This window comes from Micropterus salmoides, unplaced genomic scaffold, assembly GCF_014851395.1.
Source record: "Micropterus salmoides isolate LMB-PRFRI ecotype aquatic unplaced genomic scaffold, ASM1485139v1 Ms_hic_scaffold_16, whole genome shotgun sequence".
NCBI classification, from domain to species: Eukaryota; Metazoa; Chordata; class Actinopteri; order Centrarchiformes; family Centrarchidae; genus Micropterus; species Micropterus salmoides.
Genome location: NW_024040707.1, coordinates 24,398,670 through 24,408,065, shown reverse-complemented (window position 1 = coordinate 24,408,065; position 9,396 = coordinate 24,398,670). Strand labels below are relative to the sequence as shown.

The 9,396-nt window shown below is 38.5% G+C and overlaps 1 long non-coding RNA gene across 1 annotated transcript; it reads right to left on the bottom strand.

Annotated features, from left to right (window-relative positions):
- Positions 1-5,374: 5,374 nt before the first annotated feature.
- On the bottom strand, positions 5,375-7,457 carry LOC119905969. The gene is made up of 3 exons (XR_005444912.1): positions 7,288-7,457; positions 7,020-7,174; positions 5,375-6,015 (listed from the first exon to the last, which is right to left on the bottom strand). It is a non-coding gene; the product is annotated as an uncharacterized LOC119905969 (long non-coding RNA).
- Between the last annotated feature and the right edge of the window lie 1,939 nt (positions 7,458-9,396).

The window sequence follows — 9,396 nt, the reverse complement described above, 5'->3', positions numbered from 1 at the left end:
CCTTCGGCAAGATGTTTTGAAACCTTAAAAATGAGTATGAGTAAATATAGTAGTATTAGTTGTGGTAGTAGTAGTAGTAATAGTAGTAGTGGTAGTATTAGTAGTAGTAGTGATGGTGGTGGTGAGGAACCGGGAAAAACCCAGAATCAAAAATCTGTAAACAAAAGTTTTTCTGAATACCATCAACTCAGACTCCTTTTAAGGACAGCCGTAGATGTCTTTGGTTACAAGCCCTCAGAAGAATCGACTGGAAAGAGAACCTAATTAAAAATGCCCAACTCTGCAGTTCTCACTTTATATCAGGTAAGTTGCGCTAAATCAGCAACATTCGGTTTCGCTTGCAACAAAATAATGCTAAATATTGTAATTATTGAGTTGTATTATCTAACAATAAGATAGAATATTGTACAAGTCTGAGTCAAGCTAGCTTACTAGCCAACTTTCCTTGGTTCAGTTTTGTTACGTTGTCTTGCAAGTTAGTTAACCTGATGTTTAGCTAGTCTCGTAAGTTTACCTAGTATTTGGCTAATAATGTGGTTATAGCAAATTCAGGCTAAAGTTAATCGTTTACACTATATTGTACTGTCAATCACCAAAATAAACTTTTTTTCTACAGGAGAGGTATCCATGGACTTCAATAGTCCCGACTTGTTTCTTGTCTGTGTTTTCCTACTCAACCCAGAGTGATCGCGATGCAAAACGTAAGAAGTAAATCTTGTCACTTTTACCTTATTTAGTTGCTCACTGGGATCACATTATTACTCGCCATACATTCTCTGTATGCATCGAAGTACAGAGAATGTTTGGCAGTAATTTAATGTCACATTCTTTTTGTCAAGATAATTTCTGAACCAAATCGTTTCTGTTGTATGTCTGCATTGTCTTGTGAAGCCCTTTGACGAATACATCATTTTATATGATGCAATGCTTGGTTGAGCAGAAGAGGGCACTAGGTGCATAAGCCGCTGATTTTGAGCTCCTGCAACTGTGATGGAAAACCAGTGGGGGATTCTAGAGACACTTCTCGCCCCCTTTGAGCAGCTGACTAGAGACATTAGTTCTGCTGAGGCTGAGTTTTGGAAGAAATGAGCGGCAATGTAGATGCTAGCACACAGGATCCCCCAGAGAAGAGGGCCCGAACAGGATTGCTGCTGGATATGTATAAAGAAATTCTGGAGAAGAATGACATGTTTGAGGAGCAAGCAAAGACCGAGGTCACATCACAGGTAAGCATCAAACAAACTGTAGGTTATTTTTAGAATCTTTGGACTGTGCTATGCATCCTAATAAATAATGCGACTTTCTCATGTATAATTCTGCAAATGTCAGTAGTTGTCCTCTTTTGTAATGAGGTATTTGTGGTAATGTCTATAACATTTCTCGAAATTCAGCCTGTGTATTTATAATGAACGTGCAACTAATAATTTGATTTTAGAAAATATGTTAGTGTGCTGTTAATGCCTAAAAGCGTAAAGTAAAAAGATCAGTAGGCCTAATTTATATTTCGGTATACTATACTGTTACTTACTTCACAGGTTAACTCATATCTGGCCGAACCAACAATTCCCAGGAACAACAGTCCATTGGAGTACTGGAAATGCAACAAAGCCCGTTTCCCTGCCCTTGCACCTGCTGCACACAAATACCTGTGTGCGCCCTGCACAGGTGTTGACAGTGAACCGCATTTGCATTACAGAGCTCACTGTTATTCACTGATTTGTTACAGGACTACCCTTGACTCACAATACAATTGATAGAGCATGTGTTTAATTTCATCATACTTTCAAGTTGGTCCTAAGGACTGAAGTATAAGTCTAGAATACAGCTGCTTTTATTATGTACACTTGACCAATGTAATTTTCTCTACAGTGTTAACTACTTTGTCAGGATTGCCTCAGGGAAGCATTCTAAAAACCTTTAGAAGATTTGTATTTTTTATTTCTGTAATAGAGAGCTCAGTTTTCACTGGGTAGTGACAGGACTATTTTTGTCTCAGAAAATCATATATAGAGCTTGTTTTTGTTAGTTTGCACAGTTTTGAGTAGGATCAGTTGGCCTACTAAGTCAGCTGACGTTTTTTTCAGCCTTATTTATTATGCTTTAAAGCACATTGTAAGGAAATATAATATATATATGGAGCTTGGTTGTAAAGGTTTTACTTAAAAATAAAAAGTGACACTGGCATATAATTTAACAAGTGAAATAATTGACTTACTTTTTATGTCTTCATTTGTGAAATGAATGATAATTTAGAATCAAATGCTTGTATCTGTATCTACAACAAATAACTAATAGGGTAAAAATAGTATAGGAGAGACTGGGTGTTCTGTTGAATGAAATAAAAACAGATGAGTAAAGATTGGTATCGGCATCGGCCAAAAAGGCATACTGAATATAAGCCATCCAATATTGTGAATCCCTAGTGACAATGCATCTTTTAGAAGTGAACTACTAAGGCTCAGCAACAAGGATATTACTTTCAGACTTAATGTCGCATAATGTGATGTGTCTAAAATTTTGAGAAGTTGGCTCCCTGTTATGTCTGTGACTTCAAAGCCTCTCGTCAAGTGGCCAAGCAAGCATTAAGGAATATGCCGAAATGTTTTAAACCTCAATATAAATGTTGCAGGTGCATTATTGACTTCCCGGAAATTTTGATCAACAGACCCATAACTTTAACCTCCAGAGCCCAGACGTACTTGACTTATAAAAGCCACAATACTGTTAAATATTTGGTTGGCATTCCACCTGCAGGAGCCATTACTTTTCTGTTGGCAGGTTGGGGCGGGTGTGCTTTTAATAAACGAATTACATCCGAGTCTGGATTTTATGACCTAGGGCATAATGATGAGATACTAGCAGATTGTTTACCAAAGCAGATCTCTGTTCAAGAAATGGATCAAACATCAAGGCATTTGACTAATGTGCGAGTACACACTGAGTATTAGATCGATGTAAAAAAAATTCTGACAAAAGTTATTCCACTCACGCACGTAGACCTCTTAGATGACATGGTGATTGTGTGTGATCATTATCAAACCTTTGTAAATGTATAGCCCCAAAAAGATAACTTGTGGTGGTGAAAGTGGTTAACATCTTTATTTATTTTATTATTTTGTTGGTGTTGGCAGTAGTTGTGGCAACAGAACAGAGAAGGATCAGTGAATAACTAAGTAAATGACAATAATAATAATAATACTGTAAATTCTAACTAACAAAAACAATAATAATAGTAATGATAGCAGCAGCAATAATAAAAGCAATAATATTGGAAATTATAATTATACACTATAAATTAAAGGAACTAATAGAATAACAACAATAAATAACTATATACATATTTACATATATTATATATAAATACCAATTTCTTGTAAATCTCAACTTAAACATTAATGTAATCAAATCAAATATAAAACCAAAGCTATTTGCCGCTGCCAGGGCATTACCTTTTATCTAGCTTGTTAAAACAAGTTACCATCAGAGTCCAGCCATGATCGTAACACCATAACAGGTACCTTCTGGGCAACAAGTTAACATATATAAATCAATTTTCTTGTTGTTTTTTCCCGAACAGGTATCAGCAGAAACATTTTTCCTTTATCAGGAAGCAGCATAAACAGTTTATGTTCAGTAGCAAGTGGTGAAGTGGTCAACAAGCGGGCGTATTCCTGTGAAACTGTCGCGGTTGTATGAGAGGCTGCTTAGGTGAAACCATTGAAATACAGACACGCACCAACCATATGCTTACACACACTGAAAACGGGGATATACACATTGAAAATGGGCACGTGCCCTGTGATGGACTGGCAACCTGTCCAGGTTGTACCCTGCCTTTCGCCCAATGTCAGCTGGGATTAGCTCCAGCACCCCCACGACCCTGTACGCAGGATAAGCGGTTGACGCTGGATGGATGGATGGGTGTCAGTAAAGAGACTGCACCACTCTCTTAGAGACATTACACAGGCAACTAATTGTTATTCTACAGCAAACTCAATGTCAGACACGCCAAAGAGGCATCATCATTCCCGCAGACAATTCAAAGTGGCGCTCCTGGTTGCGTAAGGTACAATTTGACAGTGGATCAGATCAACCATTTGGATTTAGGATTGAATTGGCAAGGAATTGCTTCACTGTATGGGATCGATCAGCGAACTTTATTTTGTCACAGACGTCTTAGTATCCCATCACAGGATTACACACCACTGTCAGATGACAGTTTGATGTCGATTGTTGGGAAAATTTTAGTCAATACACCTAATGCCGGAGAAACATATGTCTTCAGAAGTCTTCGCTCCAGATGAATACGTGTTCAGCGTTGGAGGGTCCGCCAAGTCTTGAAATGGACACAATCGGACGATGCTTTCGTCGTAGTCAAGCCATTCGTTGTAGAATCTACCATGTAGGGGGCCCTAATGAGTTGTGGTAAGTTACCATATTTTGATAAACAGAAAATCATGTTTCTAGTGTGTGATTAGTCTTCAATAAAGCGATTGCAGTCTTAATTTGGTATTATAAAGGCTAAGGGACTGAAAAGACAATGGGAATTCCCAAGTGACGTCATGCTTACCGGACTGATGAGGACCATTAATTGTATTTTAAAATAAAGAAACAAAAACTCTAGCTTAATTTCCCCCTGTGAAAAAAAGCCTTAATGACATGAATGTATTTATGTTGTATTGTTAATCTGAAAAGTAACTAAAAAGTAAAAGTAACATAAAGCTGTCAGATAAATAGTGAAGTAAAAACTACCATATTTCTCTCTGAAGTGTAGTGTAGTAGTATAGGCCTAACGTTGCAACACCAATTTGTACTTAAGTACAGTAGGCCCTGAGTAAATGTACTTAGTTACTTTCCATCACAGTGCACATCATAGCTTACCTTTCTTTTGTTTTGACAGGCATATCGATGGAAAACAATGGTATTCCACTGTTGTGTCTACGGATAAAGTCGCACAATTATATACCTTTAAAGCCTCAACAACAACACGGCTTCCAGTGTACTACAACTATTTCAGGAAGGAGTTCGAAACTTTGGATTACCTTCACGAGTTTTGTTTAGTTTGCACTATATTTACTTGCCTCGGAACCAACGAGCTGCCAGGGAGTTTAGAGACCAATGGAATAACCATGCACCTACTGAGAGACGCATGACACCTTTACAGTTGTGGTATAGAGGTGTGATTACCCATGTTGGACAGAACAGCACAGCTGTGACCCGTATATTTGATGCTATTGAACCTTCAGTCACTGATCACGGTGGACCCTTGCCTGAGCTTCAACTTAATAACAATGTTGAGATTCCTGAGAACCACTTTCATGTAAATGACACCACTATGGAGGAAATCAACCAGGTTGTTGATCTGTTTACTGAGGATGGTAACCATTGTAATAAATTTATTTATGACACTTGTAAGTGTTCTTGAAACAAAACAGTTTGTGTAGACTTTACTTACCAACAGTGCACAAACATAAAAATAGCACTGAAGAATGGTAATAATCCAAATGTAATGTAGTACCCTATAACTGAACTAATGGCTTTTGCTCACTTTACCTGACTGCATCACAAATATCAACTTATCAAGTAACAATCCATGACCATTCCATGACCCTCTGTACTAACAAAAAACAAATTTAAACTATGTATATCCTTAGAGATTCAAGTTAAGGTTTACGAAATTCAAGTTGCTATGTCAATATTCTAAATAAAGTTGCTGTAAGCTCTGTGAAACAAAAACATTTGCATGTAACAGATGTCAGTACCGTGAGTACTAGGCTACCTGAACTGATGGTTTTCACCAAGAACTGTCAATAAGAATGTTTACTTCATTCCAAAACCCTGAATTTTTCGTATTGCAAAGTCCATGTTACTTTTGAAGACCTTGTAGGATTGATGAAGAGGTATTCTAATACAGTTTACAATCTGTTTGCTATCTGGAATCTCCCTCGCTGGAATTCCACTGAAGGTTTAGGAGAAAACCAAATGACAGTTCCAGCTTTGCCAGTCCTTCTTCCTCTGATGGATGACAAATGAAAAATACCAGGACAAGGTTAATGGCTGAAGCTACAATCAAGTGTAAAATATTGACTTTTAAGATTTCCCCCTCTTAATACAGTGACCACAATGTAATTCAAAACAAATTACCCACATAATTAATAAACTTGTGTTTATGTGTTCAAATGAATCTATTGTGTCTACTTCAGTGAGAACAAAGCAATTTTTAAAAAATGAGGCAATTACATTTTTGATAGGTGCCCTTAAAGGAGACCTATTATGCTTTTCCTTATTTTATAACTTATCTACAATGTTACAATTCTGGGATTTTATGTTCAACATGGTCAAAGCTTCAAATAATGATGTTGAAGTATTTAAAACAAATTCCTGTGAGCAAAAACCTCAGATTTCCTCCTGTTCTGAACGCTCTGTTTGAACTGCTTTTTCTACCAACAGCTTACGACATACGGAGCCAGACAGACCGGTATTCCATATAAGGTCATTTGCTCCCACAGCAACGCTCAGTCTGTCTGTACCACTCAGTGACAACAACACCCTGCTAACATGCTTCAGGTCTTGGCCAATCAGAAGACAGTGGGCTTTGAGAGGTGAGGCCTTAAAGAGACAGGAGCAACTACAGCTTGTTTCAGACAGAGGCTGAAATGAAGGCCTTCATCAAGAGTCAGTATAAGATCCTGCAAAGCTGCCATACAGGAGTCACAGAACTACAATGTAGGCCTGGAAATGCAGTATAATAAGTCTCCTTTAACAGTTGAGTGACAAAAGAATTGAACAGGTTTCACAAGAAGGATGGTCCACTCTTTCCTGACTGCAGCCAAATGCTTTTTCGTGTTTTTTTACAAAAACATTGCCTAATGTCACAGTATGGTATGTTAGTAATCTGAGCAAATCTTTTTTGCTGCCAGTGTAATAGGGTCTGGGTTCCAAGTTACTCCTTAATATGTTTTACAACGCTCAATTCTGACAGGCTGATAAGCATGAATTAAAACTATACTAAAATATACCTTTCCAATGGTACACGGAGACGCTGAACCACCTGAAACAGTTTGACCTTGTCAACCAGGCTTGTAAGATGTCTCAAGCAGCCAGCAGTGGCTATGTAGTCAGTGAGCAGTTCTGTCAGCTGCTGGAACTCCTCCAGTGTTTTGACTTGAGAAAGCTCAAAGAGAAAGAACGAGAGAGATGTTTCAATATAAAGATAACATGCCTTTAGCAAACCAGGCACCATGCACAGTAGCCTAATACTAATAAAACAAAATAAAATCAACAAACCTCTTTCAGTTTCCAATAGAGTTCCATGTGTGCGATGTCCTCTAGCACAGGCCTGCATGCCTCAAGTTCCTCTGCTATGCAGGCAAAGAGTGTTCCCGAGAGGAAACATGGTGGGGGGCCTCCATGCACCAGGCTGACAGCAATTGTTCTGCCAGCAATCAAATACCTGTCCTCTCACACAGCTGAAAAAGTTCATACACAAGATAAAAACTAAATCAGTGATGGCACATGGTTAAATATCTGGGAAGGCACAGCAGCACCGTTTTTCATTTTAAAAATACACAGCTGGCAGCATAGCGATAGTCCTAACTCACTGATCAGAAAAGCAGCACTGAAGTAACAGTAGTAACATTTAGCTAAACTGATGGTGATTTCATTCTTTGATTTTATTAAAATGAACAACATTTCCTTGACAGTCTGTACCCACAATGACCACATTTAAACCAAAATCTAATTTTATATAACCTGAAAGATTCAATGTGATGTTAGAAATACAATGATGCTACATTATATTGGTATCAGTGATACGCTTTGATTATGATGGGACGTAATCCTGTCTTGAAAAACTACAACCCAGAAAAAACTAGCCAAAACTCTTAACCATGAGTGGTAAAATGTACAAGCTGCTGTATCAAATAAATAAATACATTTATATATGTGTGTTATAAAAATGCAGGTATACATACCAGAGGAACTGAGAGAAAAGCTGAGGTGTCCCTCTGGTCCTTCAAACATGTCTGACTCTACCAGTCCTTCCATCAGCTGGCTTAGAAACTCTCTATGAGGGCCTCCAAGGTCCACAGCCTCTTCCGTGGTTCCCCTGTCATCGGGAAAGCTTTAGGGAAATCTTCTTAGTTGGGTCATAGGAGAGCCAACAGAACTCCCTTATTGCTCCATCGAGGATTGCAGAACAATTGATGTTGAACTTGCACACTTGCAGGTTATCAATTTTGTTGCTGAGTTCATTCAGAATTTGAGTAATGGGGATGTTTTCTTTTGGCTGCCTAAAAATAAGAAAGACAGCTTAGTAACTGAACTATGACAGCTCTTTAATTTTAAGAGAAAGTGTGGTTCTGTCTGTTCATTTAACATGTATGTAAATGCATTCAAACAAGCACAAAGTTGGTACTTAAAACTCATAGCCATGGTTTCATTTCCAATCTAATCTCCTGGACTACAGACCCCAACGAATAAAAATGTATCACAGTCTAAATGTTTATGGTCTGCAGTGTATTTTCCACTTATTGTCAAACTTACACTCTGCCAAAGCCTAATGTTCTACATTTAGTAAAATGTTATTAACATATGCACAAAAAACTTATGTTTTATGCTCAATACTGGCAATGATAGCACTGTACAGGTCATCATCATAATCTACATCTGATGTCTCATTTATGAAGTTGATGTATGTTCCATAATCATTTTGCCATTGAATTGAGTTCTGGTCACTCATGAAGGGCTGTGATGAAGAAGCCTGGGCTTCCACGATTTGGGGTCTGGGGTCTTGCCAATGACTAAGCGTCTGGTCACTTGTGGAGGGTTGTGATGATGAAGTTTGCAGTGTTGGGCAGTAGCGTCGCTACAAGTAGCACTGTTACTCAGTAGCTTGGTGGTAGTGTCACTGCTTTCTGAATCAAATAGCTTTTCGGTAGCAAAGCTCTTTTATTGACCGAGTAGCGAGGTAGCTTCCACACACTACATTTTCCCAAGCATTTCTGAAGGATCAGTAAGTGACGTTACCGCCATACACGGACCTGTATGTGCAGCCAGTGGAAGCGCTTCAGTGTGACGGTGACATCACGTACCGATCCTTGGGCTGATGTCTGCGACTTTGCTGCAGGGGAATAAAGACACGTGACTGAGTTTACTTTCTATTGTGACAGTTATTGTAACACCTCTTGTGAGAAGGATCAGGGTCCAGCCTGGACACCTCTTCCTCTAGTGAGGAGAAAACTTTGAATTGTAGTGACAGAAACAAAACAAACAAAAAAAGTTTCCATGAGATGAGAGATCTCTCTCTCTCTCACGCATGGAACACATGTAACTAAGCTAGTTTTGCCATGTCGCTGTAGCTTAGCTTGCTACATTTCACTGGGGGGTAGCTTCGTT